This window comes from Molothrus ater, chromosome 3, assembly GCF_012460135.2.
Source record: "Molothrus ater isolate BHLD 08-10-18 breed brown headed cowbird chromosome 3, BPBGC_Mater_1.1, whole genome shotgun sequence".
Taxonomy (NCBI): Eukaryota; Metazoa; Chordata; class Aves; order Passeriformes; family Icteridae; genus Molothrus; species Molothrus ater.
Window position 1 is genome coordinate 67,866,119 of NC_050480.2, and position 13,621 is coordinate 67,879,739.

A 13,621-nucleotide genomic window follows, 5' to 3' on the forward strand; every position below is an offset into this window, starting at 1 on the left:
TGAGCCCAGTTCAGTCAGGTGTTAAATATGATTAACTGCAGTGGCTTTGGGTGGCTTAACATTTTATTTCCAACACTCAGTTTCTTACAGTGCCATAATACACAAGGCAATCTGAAGATAACATGGCTATAGATTTTTTTAAATGACACAAGAGCATTTAATGGAAAACATTAGTATTAAAAATAAAGCAAGAGTATGTGTGATTATTAACAATATATAAGATAATGTAATAAGCATAATACAAAAGTAGCATTCTTAGTATGAGAGTAGGGTGGTTAATTTTGCCAGATGATAATATGGGGATTATGCAAAGGTGGAAAACATTCTGAATACATGCCACACACAGCTCAGGAGCTACATTGGTTCAAAAAACTATAGAGACAACAAACTCCTTATTCTCTGTATTGTGTGGTAAATTTCTCAGAGTCACAACGGGATTTGAGAGAAACCTGAAGTCCATCAGTGAAACAACAGAGTGCCTTCCTGTCAAACCCTACCTCCAATGCAACTTCTTTCAAGCCACAAATTTGGCTTCTGAGCACTGGGTTTGTTCAGCTCTTCCGGGGCTCGTGCTCCCTCCTGTACTGATTGTCTCACGGTATGTGAGACTTTATGCAAATGACTCCAAGGTATTTGTGTCTGTGCGGGACACACCTAGGACCGGTTGCTGAGTATTTCTGCATTTTCTGCATAAATGCAGTAGCAGTAGCAGACAGGCATCTCACTGAGGTAGTGTGAAGGCAGGGTCTGCAGTCCCTGTACAGCACTGCCACACATTTATCTGCTTGAACTCAGGGCAGTGAGTTCATATGAACAGAACATGTGAAATGCTCTGGACCAGGAGTTGACATGGTGTGTTTTGGAAAAAAAAAAAGGGATATACCACTCCCCTATTTTTTATCAACAAGGGTGATGGTGCAAGGTGGCCTCTACCAAACAAGAGAGGGCAAGGATAATAGGACCTGCTTCAGCCTTTCTGCCCACAGCACCAAATGGTCCCATTGTTTTGAGCTGCTGAGCAGCTGGGAGTCATGTTTTGTCACATATTTTCTGAGACAGGGTGTACTTCAAGTTTGCTTTATGTCTTGACTTTCAGTAGGAAGTGCTGGTTTTTTGTTTCAGGGATAGTTTGTCTTCAGGGTTCTTTCAGAGGTTTCTTATTCCTGAGCTGGGAAACACACATCTTCCATCAAACTCTCTCTTACACAAGGTTATTCTAAAGGAAAAGAAGGGAAGGGTAGCCATAATCCCATTAACTCCAGCCAGATTGCATAATTATTATGGCCGTCAATGGCTGTCCCAGAATTTGCCCCTACTCTGGGATACCCTTATACAATTCACTACTGGGAGATCAGCTCCTGCCACTTTTTGGTACTTGCCTGTCCAAATGTTTTTATTCCAGTAATTGGAATCTTGGCTAGAAATAGTAGGTGGATTGAGGTCTTAATGTGCAATATTAAGTCTCATCTAAAGTTTTTTAATGCTGCATCTAAGTTATTTAAATAAAGAAATTAAATGTCTCGCTTTCATATGCTGGTACTGCTATTTTTATATTAGCAGGCTATTTCTTTATATATATATCTACACACACACACACACACACACACACACACACACATATATATATATTTTAATTACAGTGGAGCTTTCAGAACGACTTCAGCTTCAAATCCTATGACTAAAAAAGATATCTGAATTTGCTGTTCTCATGCAGAAATTGTCCCACAGGATCAAATTATGTGATTTGGATTTGTTATAAGATTACAAAGAAGAAACCTCCTGCCAAGATCAGAGTGCTGCAAAATATTTGCATTCCTAAGACATTGTGGATTGCCTAGGTGGAGCTTCTAGCAAGTATTAAGCCACTTCTGAACTCTCTAACTCTGATGCTGCCTTTGGGGAGACTGTCATTCAATTCTTAACTCTGTTAGAAATTCGGGTGGCTGACAGGCACAGCATGAGATTGCTTGCCCACCATGGGCACTGGCAAGTGCTCAAATATGCATTATTGCCTGCAGGTTTTGGTTCTCCAGATCTACTGTGCTTGTCCACAGCTTCACAACTCAGCAGGACAGTAAGTTCTGAGGACTGTGTAATTCAGGCAAAGGGGAGAGCAGACCTTAACAGTGGCGTGTAAATATGCAGAAGGCATGGTACTAAACTGCACCTGAAGGTTACAACCACAAACTGAATGCACTGATAGAAGCATCCAAGCAGGTAAGCAGCCTTGTTACCCATGTTAATGTAATCTCATGATTAGAAAAAGGTAATAATTTTATGTGTTATGTATTGATGCATTCTATATATATTTGCATATAGCAATGAATTCTGGCTAGGTTTCTTAAGGAAGATACTTTTTAAATAAGGGGTAAAATTTTGAAACATATTGTGTAATAAATGAAATGTTGTGATTGAAGGAATTTAATATCAGAAACAATCAATTTATTCTGCTGTTTTACTTGGTTTCAAGTTGTATCCTTTCAAATTGCCACCAAAGGGCATTCAGGAGACCTGGCTACAGCTGGGGGCTATAAGCACCCTTGAGTGTGGCACATTCCATGTCACACAGCATGGGAACAACAAAATAACTTACAGCCCAACCCTCCCAGCTATCCTGCAGCTTCACTTGGCCCTGCTCAGTAGTTTTTGTTTTCCTTTTGTTTTATTTGGCTAATAAAGACATCCTAAAACTACTTAAAAATTGTACTATTTTACATTGCAGTGCAATTAGATAATATTAAATTAAAATGGCCTTATGAGATGATAGATAAAGATGCTAATTTTGTATGTTTATATATTTGGCCAGGATGCAACACTACTTCATGCTGTAGATTATGATAAAATTGTTCTTTGTATTAGAGAGAAATTTATAGGAATATCCCATCGGTGAAAAAAAACGCTTTAGAATGCTATAAATATGCTTGCACAGGGGGGTTACCTGCTTAGCATTATTGATTTTTCCAATCAATAGAGCAAGTATATTACACAAGGCTGTGTGCAGTCAAGGCTTTAGCATGGTTTAGATCTGTTTACACTGGTTTAGCTGTCAGCAGGGCTGCAGATGGATGTTTCCTTCCCAACACAGCTGGAACTGATGAAGATCCAGCACCTGGTTGCTTGTCGCCATCCTGCAGCAGGTTACTGCACCCACACCTGTTGTGTAGGTGCTCCTTGGCTCATCCCCTTGGATACTTCACTGGAGGTTGCCTGCCAGCCTTGCTGGCAGCAGGGACTTGTTTGGGGTCAGTCTGGCAGAACTGTGGTGGTTAAGTGGCCTTTTGCAAATGGTCAGTGATAAAGGGCTGGGGAGAAATAATGACTGTGAATGGAGCAAGTGTTTGCAAACTTAATTTGTGCTTCTGGTGTAAATGTATAGTCATAAAGCAAACGGATAAAAATAGCTCTAAGTCGATGTGAGAGAAACCACACACAAAAACTGAACTTGTTTGGTTAATAGTGCATGAAATAAGTCCATATAGCTTCTGTATGTAGGAAAGAGGTCCTGAAAGGATTTTACGTGACTTGCCTGCTGAAAGCTCTGCAGTGGTCAGGGCACAACAGCACTTAGATCTGCATTTTACACATGACCAGTTTGAGCTGGGAAATCAAATTTCCCATATTCTGAGGCTTTCTTCCATATTTTATCTTTATTTCCAGTATTGTTTCTCATATATGTGTCCAGAACTTCTCTATTAGCCCCTTTCTCTATGAAAGTGTATGATATGCTCTGCTGCCTGAACAACAGGAGCTACAGTCACTGTATATTATTTCCTCATCAGTAATTTACCAAATTTACTCCTCTATTTTCAGTTTGCCCATAATTTGTATGACCATCAGAATGCTTTCAGACATTAAGTTCTTCTGAAACATATTTTTGACACTAGATGGATTTTTCTACTATTTCAGGGACCTGACACATTTTCAATGCAATCCAAATTATTGCCAGTCATAAAAAAATTCATTAGGAATGCCACTGAGTTCAGCACATGTCTTTGTCTTTCTTCCATCTAGGTCATGTCAAGGTGAATTTGCATCTGGCTTTTTTTTTCTTTCCTCCCCTCACTTTTAGTGTGTTTTGGAAGGGATAAGCATGACATGTGGAATCAATATTCAAATAATATAAAGGAAAAGAGATTATACAGAAAAGAAAGCATGCAATTTTATCAGGTTTTAGAACAGGTATCATGTTACTTGCACTGTGCCAAAACCAGTTCTTTTTGCATCTGAATTCAGATCAGGTACAGCCTAGGATGCTCAAAATGTGAAAAAAATAATGCACTTAATAAAAGCAGAAAGTATAGTTATACATACACTGCCAATGATTCTCATCTGTGGATGTTCAAGTAGAAGATCTTTTGTACACAGAAAGACCTAAAGTAAGTGAAAATCTTTCATTCAGTAGAATTGTATAGTATGGATCTATGAATACTTTTTTTCTTTTTCCTTTTTACTTTATATATAATCCTGTCTAGAATTAAATATAATTCTGACAATAAACTGCAATTATATTTGTTTGGTAAATGATGCCTAACTGCTAGAGCAGAGACATTTAACAAGGTCACATGTTCTGACTCCTGAAACGTGCTCCCAGTGTCTACTAATTTCTGTATGAATCCAAATAAATAAAACCCACTGTGCTTTTTCTGCTTAATGGCTTTGGAGATTTCCCTTGAATACTGTAAATGGTATGGAAACTCCTGAGATCAATATTTTGCATATTGCCCATACCTTCTGTCATTAAACCTTATTTATAAACTTCTGGGAACTGTATCTATTACAATGTCAAAGGATACTTCTCTGGGAGTGTAAGCCTCAGGAAACAGGGCTTAGGTAACATGTTATTTGCCTACCCATCTTGTCAGACCCTCTCTAATAGCTAGAATCTGTAAGTTCATTTCAGTTACATTTGGCTCAGAAACAGAAAACTTCAGGCCATGAAGTTCCTCCAAGTTTTAAGAAACATAACAGCTCAGTAAAGGAAAGACTACTTCCTTCGTATTACTGCTGTGACTGAAAGGCTGCTGCCTGAGCTCAAAGGTTATTTATTATGTTGGGTTTGCTGGCAGCCAGCACATGCTCAGCTCAAAAGCAGCCCCTTGGTTCTCACCCAGCTGGTAGCTGGGAGGAAGGAGGAAGGAGCTGTGGGCACTGGGGGAAGGGAAGATTGATGATGGGCAGTGAACCTGAGGTGTGGACATGGGGAAAGCATAAGGAATGGGGCACAGATCCAAAGAAGCCAGGGCTTTCCATTTCTTAGGAGTGGAACTTGATCTCTACTTGGGAGTGACTAGAGTCAAAAGCAACACATCAAAATTAAGCAGACTGAAGTGAGCTTGGCACCAAAATGGATTTTTAGTGTAACCAGCACAACAGCCACCATTTCAACAATTTTTCTTTATCCTAGTTTATCTTCTTTCCCTTAAGCATCCAATTCATTACATACAAAGGTTGAGATTTCACTACTGAGAACAGCTTGGTAATCTGATGCCAGTCTACTGTTATTGTTTCTGTTACCATTGATAGCACAAATATTTCTATTTCAAGCATGCTTACTTCTACAACAAGCATGATAAAATTACAGCTCCCAGTGTTTTGTCTTATGCCAGAGAATCCATTGCAAGTGATGGACTCAATGGGTTATATGAAGAAAACTTGTTTGCACTAGCAGCTATAATTTTGCCATAATAAAGTACTACTAATAAAGGAATGGTTAGTACTCAGAGTGCCCACAGTTACCATTTAGATTTGAGACAGCCCTATTAAGGATGTCTAAAGATGATTGTTCCTGCTTTATGGCCAGAAGAACTGAAACGCATGTGATGCATTTTTTCCACTTTCCTAACAAAGTGGTTTGAAACAGACTCTGAGTTAAACATGTCTCTGTTAACTTACTATTGAAGCTCTATTTAAAGAGTGTACTAAATGCATTTCCTAAAATTTGAGTCTCCTTACTCTGAGATGACAAACAAACAAAAAAATCCCTTTCTGTGTTTTATTTTTTTGCTTTCCAACAGTCCTGAAAAGCTCATGTATGTGTAGCATCCAAATTCCTGCAGTTCCTCAGAAGTCTCAGGGTTACTGGAGGAGCTTGTTTTACCACAGGTTTACCCATCAATAGAAAAACTTCAGTCACGAGAAAACGTTGGTTTGGACTGGGTCTGTGCAGAATCAAACACAACAGTTTCAGATGATGGTAGATAAGAGATGAAATCTCAAGTTCATGTGACACCCTACCACACTAAGGAGAGGTGAAACTTTAGAATGACATTATAGGCTGTTGGTAAGGACTCTGCTGGAGAGTAGAGCTGTGCCCAAGGTGGCAGGGTAATTTTGGCTTTACTGACCTCAATTTGTTTGCTTTTTCTGACAGCTGGACATACAGAAGGTGCAGGAACTTCCACAGCTGCACTGCCTGCTATCTGTCTGTCATTTGGTGTAGCTCTCACAGAAGCCACATAAGAGCTATAGGTTGCCTATGCCTGCATTAAAGGTTGGAAGAAGTAGCACTTTTTTTTGATTACTGGTTTGTTAATCCCTTTGAGATCCATAGTGCCTTCTTGCTGGCATCAGCAGATGGGAAAGAGAAAATGAACTGTAACTTCTTCTACCAAGTCCCCAACAATAAGAATTTGGTTATTTCCACCTACAGCATTGAAGAAGAGAGCCATGGCAAAGCAATTAGTCCAGTAAGATGCATCCCATTTCCTCCTCATTCTGTTCTCAGAGCTTTTCTGTAGGTGGTGGGTTGAGCCTGGCCAGCCACTAAACACCCACCCAGCTTCTCCCTTACTCCCCCTGAGGTGAGATGCAGGAGACAATTGGGGCAAAAGCAAGAAAAAGGCATGGGTCAAGATAAAGAGAGTTTCATAAGGCAATGAAAGAAAAAAAGTACGAAGAAAAAGAAGTAAGTGATGGAAAGGCACACACCACCTCCCACGAGCAGACTGATACCCAGCCAGTCTGCAAGCAATGGGAACTTTGCAAAACCTCCCCCCCAGTTGCAGAAGTGGGCATGGTGTTACACAGTGTGCAGGACCTCTTTGGTCAGCTCGTGTCAGCCTACGTGCTGTGGGGGCAGAGTGAGAAACAGAGAAGGCCTTGATGCTGTGAGAGCACGGCTCAGCAGTAGCTTAAACACGGGGGTGTTATCAACACTGCTTTGGCCACAAATCTAAAACACAACACCACACAGGCTGCTGTGAGGAAAATTAACCCCCTCCCAACCAGACACAATATACTACCAGAGGCTACAGGAAAGCAAGGGCACTTTATGCTTCAAGAAAATATTAACGTGCAAGTTAAACGTATTTCAGCTTGGGTGCATTGATTTAACACTTTTGATTCTTCTAATTTTACTGACTGTAAAATTGGAGAGAAGGTAAGACAGATAAGAAGTTAGCAGCAAGGGCATTTATGTTCTGTAGTAAGACTGTGAATGCATCATCTCCATGCTTCCAGTCTTGTTTCTGCATCTTCTGTGAGGCCACAGTCACCTTCTCCTTGATACTTCATCCAGCCAAAAGCACTGTAGGGGTTTGACAGCAAAATTTTTGAGGTCTGGTAGCAAGGGCTTAAAAAATATTTTTTCTTCAGCAGTCAGAGCTTAAGTCTTTTCTATATATGGCATTAACAATAGGAATTTGACTCAGGAAATTTTTTTTCCTGATTTGTATTGGCAATTATGTAGCCTGAAGTATAAAAAGATTTTGGTCAGTTCTTTTTTTAGGGTGGTTGAAATTTGACTAAGTGCAAATTTTTTACTGGTTGATGGACAGAGCTAGTAAAGCTAAGTGATATTTTAGTAATACTTTAATATATAAGTTCTCCTAAAGATGGGAAAATATTTTACCTTGCATTACAGGTAGAAAACCTGCTTCCCGAAGAAATATAACCATGCAGGACAATGGAACTCCTGGTTTCTACTCTCATTAGACCATCTGGCTTTCTTTTAAAATTCAGAGTTGCTCAACTTCTTCAGCATTGTGAGCCAGCAGCCAATGCTGTCATTTCCTATTTGGCTGTAAATACAGTTCTGGAATCTAGATAATTTAGGATTTTGCCACTGAGGCACAGATGGAGTTAGGAAATAATAAAATTAGGGTGGAAATAAGAAAACCAGAACTTCAGCAACATATTGAGGCTCTCAACATAGAAGTTCTTAGGTTTGTCTAAATCTAATTCCACCATAGTTACACAAAATCATTCACAGGCAGGAGGGATTTAGCTCTTGGATCACTTGTTTCTTTTGTTAGCATAGCTCCTCATATTCTCACAAACTGTGTTCCAGTGAATTCCTGGGCTGGAAGTTTCCCCTGGACCATAGTACACAATAGTTGTAAATGACACAATATTAATCAAATATGCCTTTTGTCTCAATTTAATTTTTACCATTTATCACCTCCCCTCCCCCAAATCATTTATCCTCCCAGCTAATAAATCCAAATGTATTTAGCCTCTCCCCACAGGATCATAAGAATGGTTGTAGTAGACAAGACCAGAGGCCAATGAGCACATGATTAAAAAAGTATCTGAAAAGGACAATAATCCCTTCTGTATGCCTTCCCATCTTCCAGTAATCTAAGTACTGCAGACTTGCTAAGACAGTGCCAGTATTTTTTATTTAAAAGCTATAAATGTATTTGTATTTTGCCATTTTGATTTTCTGGGTTTTGGTTGTTCAATCCTAAATGTTACTGTAATCCTTACTACATGGACTTTGAGGTGGGGTAACTAGATCTGAAAGCAACATGCAAGTAGTGCACTGCACTATAAATGTGTTTTACATTATGTTTTCTTATCATTTTCCTAAAGAAGTTCATCTTTCTCGTGTTATTAATCACTTCTGAGCACTGAACTTTGTTCAGAGAACTACTCACAGTGACTGCAAGGCTTTTCCTGGTTGACAATATCTTTTAGAATTTGTCACGTCTGTATCTTTTCATCCCCTTGTGCATTATGCTGCTTTATGCTCTGGAAAACTGCTTTTCAACTACTACTGCTCACACTGTTGTGGAAGCCTCTCCCAGTACTTTTCAATCAGCTTTAGATCTGAATTACTAAATATGTTCTTCAAGTGTAGTCACATCATCATTAGTGCCTTTTCCCAGGTCATTGATGAACTGTGAACAGCTCAGTGTTAGGTATGAATCCTTGTGGGATAACCTTTCTGTCACGAAAACTCCCAGTTTACTTTTGTCTTTTAACTGGTTAGTCCATGAATTGAGGGTCCTTCTTATGCCATACAGAATAACAAAGACATGGGAAAATAGGTCTGGAAAGAAAAACAAGAAATCTCATTTATCATCATGTTAATGCTACCTTACCTACAAAATTTCTGACAGAGGTTTATCTGATCTTTTCTTAAAAAATCTAATGATTTTAATTTTATTCTAATGATTACACAGTATCTTCAGGTAATTGATTATGTAATTGTCTTTATTCACTCAAAGGTTTTCCCATATATACATCTCACTTGGTACAACTGGTCTTTGTTATTCCTTGTCCTATGTCTCCTACCCTAAGATGATTTATTGATGCCCTTATGAACATTTGCTGTTGAAAACATTTGTAATAGGGCATCAGAATCTGATCGGCTAGGAGCAACACTAAAGAATAATATATCTTCTCTCTATATAAACGATGTACATTGTATAGACCCATCATCAAATGTTTTTTTATGTAGCTGTAGCTTGCATTTAGGATGGATTCTGCCAAAACTTATTATATCCAAGGAAAAAGTTGAAAACCTAAGACTACAACTCAATGTGGTTCAGGTTATCCTTTTAGCACAATTCTATTTCTTCTGTGGGAATGAATTTAACAGCAGAAAGCCATCAGAACAGTTTAGCTGTATTCTCCTTTATATGCTTCAAGAGTGAGCAAAGAAACATCTTTCCTTTTTCATTACATGGTACTGTCTTTTCCAGAGGATTCTAATGCAAAGTTCAGAATTACTTAACTTCCAAAAACTTTAATGACTGGCCAGGAAATACAGTGGATGGAATATGTTAGTGCTAGAATGAGAAAGCCAACAATGCAGGAAGACTGAAACCATGTATACCAATGAAGACAAGGAAATTCAGTTACACTGACTGTGCAGCTCCAAAGGATAAAAATTTAGGCTGCTATATTTGGAATTAGATTTTATGCTTTCTCCATAATTATGGGCAACTTCTACATTTTTGGAATTCAAGGCTTTCTCTAAATCTCTGCTTTGGAGGTATTGGCTTGCCTTCTAAACCAGCTGTTGTACTGATTCTCAAACGTGAACACAAAGGCATTAGTTAGTTAGTTAGTAGTATCCTCTGTCTTTTTTGCTTTTGGTTTTTTTTGTTTTTGTTTTTGTTTTTGTTTTGTTTTGTTTTGTTTTTTTGGGTTTTTTTTTTCTGTCAAACTGAAGCCATCTCACAATACTGCATGCTGCTCCCCAAATGAAATAAGCTTGTGCATCTTGTTTCACAACTCACAGGGAGTAAGTGGATATCCTAAGAAAGATATACATGTGGTTACACTGTTTGAGCAATAAGGTTGAGGTGAAGAGGCATAATGATGAACTCTAGCACAGTGAGCAATGCAGAATTATTTCATTTTAATTCATTCACTTTAACCACTTTATTTCACATAGAAAACTATTTTACTTTTCTGTCTCCCACTGTTTTTTGCTGAATTCTGAATTACTTTGATGTTGTCAAGTAAGTGTTCGTACTTGCTAGTCTGTAAAGAGAAGTTAGGGAATAGCTTTTGCAAGCGTTCTCTTAACATGGAGTAAAGCACTACAGACTATTCTGGGACCAGGTTCTTGGATTATGCTCAAGAAAAGCAGCACAAGGTTTCTCATTTAGTACTTGGATTATGGTACTATAAAATGAATTAGAAAATCCCCAACAAAACAGAGCTAGCCAAATAGTTATATCATGAGTACAGAAGTCAGTGCTCCCTTCTTTCATTCCTAGCATGCTCTCTAGATTTAATGTAAAATCATTATAGAGCCCCTTTGTTATCTACTTTGTTTTTTTTAAACCAATATAATAAGGTTAATACTTTTACTATAGGGGTTTAGAAGTTAATTGACATAAAAGATTCCAAAATTCATAGTTTTACTGGGAATCATAACATATGAACTTGAATTGATATGAATCAATTTGAGACTTTCTAATCTATCCTTATTAGAAATCTTCTGGTATTCTGTCCCACTTTCATTAGGCTCTTCACACTGACACTAATATGTTCAAAAATCTCAAGTACATCTCTACACATTCTGAAACAGGTCTGTTAGTTTTTCTCTGCTTATGAAGAGATGGTAATACAGTACATATGAGACCTCTATTCATCCTAAGGTTTCTCTGCTTGTATCCCTTGGAATTCTGAGAGTCATCCTTCCACTCTGAAGTGAAGCAACATTGGCTTTAAATGTGACAGACAGAAGTTGACACTGAGTGCATGTGTTTATTAATATCCCACTCAAGATCTATTGGAAAAAATGCTATCTTGATCCCTAAGAATCAAAAATTTCCTATTAGATTAACAAGTAAAAGCTTACAATAAGAGTGAGTTAAGAAAAGGTGCTGCTACTTCCAAATGTGGCCAAGAAAAATAAAAAAATCCCACCACCTATCTTTTGGTCTCACTAACAAATGAAGAGAGAATTCTAAGAGATTGCCCAAGGAATGAAACATGCTGGAAAGGAAATAGGAGTGTATCTTAAGTGCAAGGCAATCTACAAAGAAGAACAAAGTTCTGCATGTATCACTTTCTTGACATTGAAGTGTTAAAAACCAAATTTTTAATTTTTACATAAGAAATTCGTGCCTTATCTGTGTTGAAAAATTGTTTAGAGATCTGGTGAGGATACTTAATTACTCAGCTTTCAGTCTTGCTTGATATATCTTTCACCTCTAGTGAAATTTAACCACAGTGACTTGAGATTTGGAAGAAATGTTGATTCTAATGAGTGACAACATGGCATCTTCATTCAGGCTGGCAGGCAGAAAAAAGTCCTGTTTGCAATCTGCAGCTCCATAATTTTCTGTTTTCTTTGCTAGGGCTACTCAAACTTTCTGCATCAGCACAATTAACAAACGATACGGCACTGCATATTAAAAATGTTACAGTCATTTCTCTTCTGACCAGATGAGTACAACCAGTAAACCACTTTAAAAGAAAATGTGAATGCTATTAAATATGTGTCACTGGTATCACAACTGTTCCACTAACTTGGAAGAGCAATGGAAATGTCACAGTATTTTTCTGTCTCTTTCTCTCAAACAATTTACTGTCACTGCTCTGTAAATGGCTGCTTGCTGCTGCTTCTCCTCTGGGAAGCATTTGGAGAGGAGATTCCAGGGAGCTGTTTTCCAGCAGGTCTGACAGCCTGTGCCCACACAAACAGTTTTTTCCACCTTTATGAATTTGAAACGGAATCCTGCTGTAATACTCCAATCTCAAAAAGAAACAAAAGTGCCCATTTCCATCTTTCAACCATAATAAAACTTCTGCTCAAATGAGACAGCAACCTCATTCTTACCAGCCTCCAAGCTGGCCTGTGCTTGAAGCTGTTCAATTGGTTCTACACTTTTAGTGGCTTTTGTGTGGCCAACATAGGGATTCAGAAAGTAGAAGTAGGGCTGAGTCAGGAGAGAAGGAATCAGGGCACAGATCACGTTCTGTGCTTTTCACTACCTGATTTGTACCAGCCCAGCCTTCACTGGCAGGCTCATGAGGGGAATGAGAAGAGCATGGCTTGATTAATCCAGCAAAATCAAGGCTGTGTGGGGATGAGACTGCTGTCTATAAATACTTTTGGCAGGGGCACACACAGGAGAGCGGGAAAGGCTACTTCAGGACAGTATTTGCACAGGAAGAAAAGATGGACATGGTACTGGTCACAAGGAAAAGCAGGTTTGACACTTTTAAAAGGCTTCCAGCTGTTAGAGAGGTTTCTCTCGGACAGCCTCCCAGTAGCAGCAGTGAGGGCCAAAAAATTTACTGGCAAAGCACAATTAATTTACGGAAGAAAGGATAAAATGGCTGCTTGCAACACTAGAGAGCTGTGTACAGTATAGGGTGGAGGGGAAATTAGGCTGCCTTGGCTTACAAGTGCCAGGTTACCATAATGAGGGTGCTCTTAGCCCTCTCCCATCAGCACTGTGGACTTAAAACAAATTATAATAAAAGACAGTCTTGTCAGTACATTGTAAAATTGAAAGAGTAAAAACAAACGCCTTAGTGGTGGAAAGGGGCAATAATGGCTATTTTTCTTGGTCAAAGAGGACAATGGGAACTACATGAAGAGTTTATTATTACCAACAGCAAGGTAGTCTGTATTTCTATTGATGTTAAAACTGCCAGAATAAATTTGGGTGAAATAACCTTCTACAGATAAGTTTTCTTTTTTATGTCTGTGTCCCTTTCTTCTCAGTGTTGGTTTTGATTACTAGGTGACCAAAGATGTGAACACTTTGCAAAATTTAAAGTTAGCTCTAATTTTAGTAAATGTCTTTAATGTTGACACTGAAGGATCAATGGTGTTCTTTCTCCTGTTCAGGAAAATTGCCAGCTCATGATCAGGCCTTGCTCAGAAGGATCCACATCTGCAACTGCAAAGCACTTGCAGTTCTCTGGA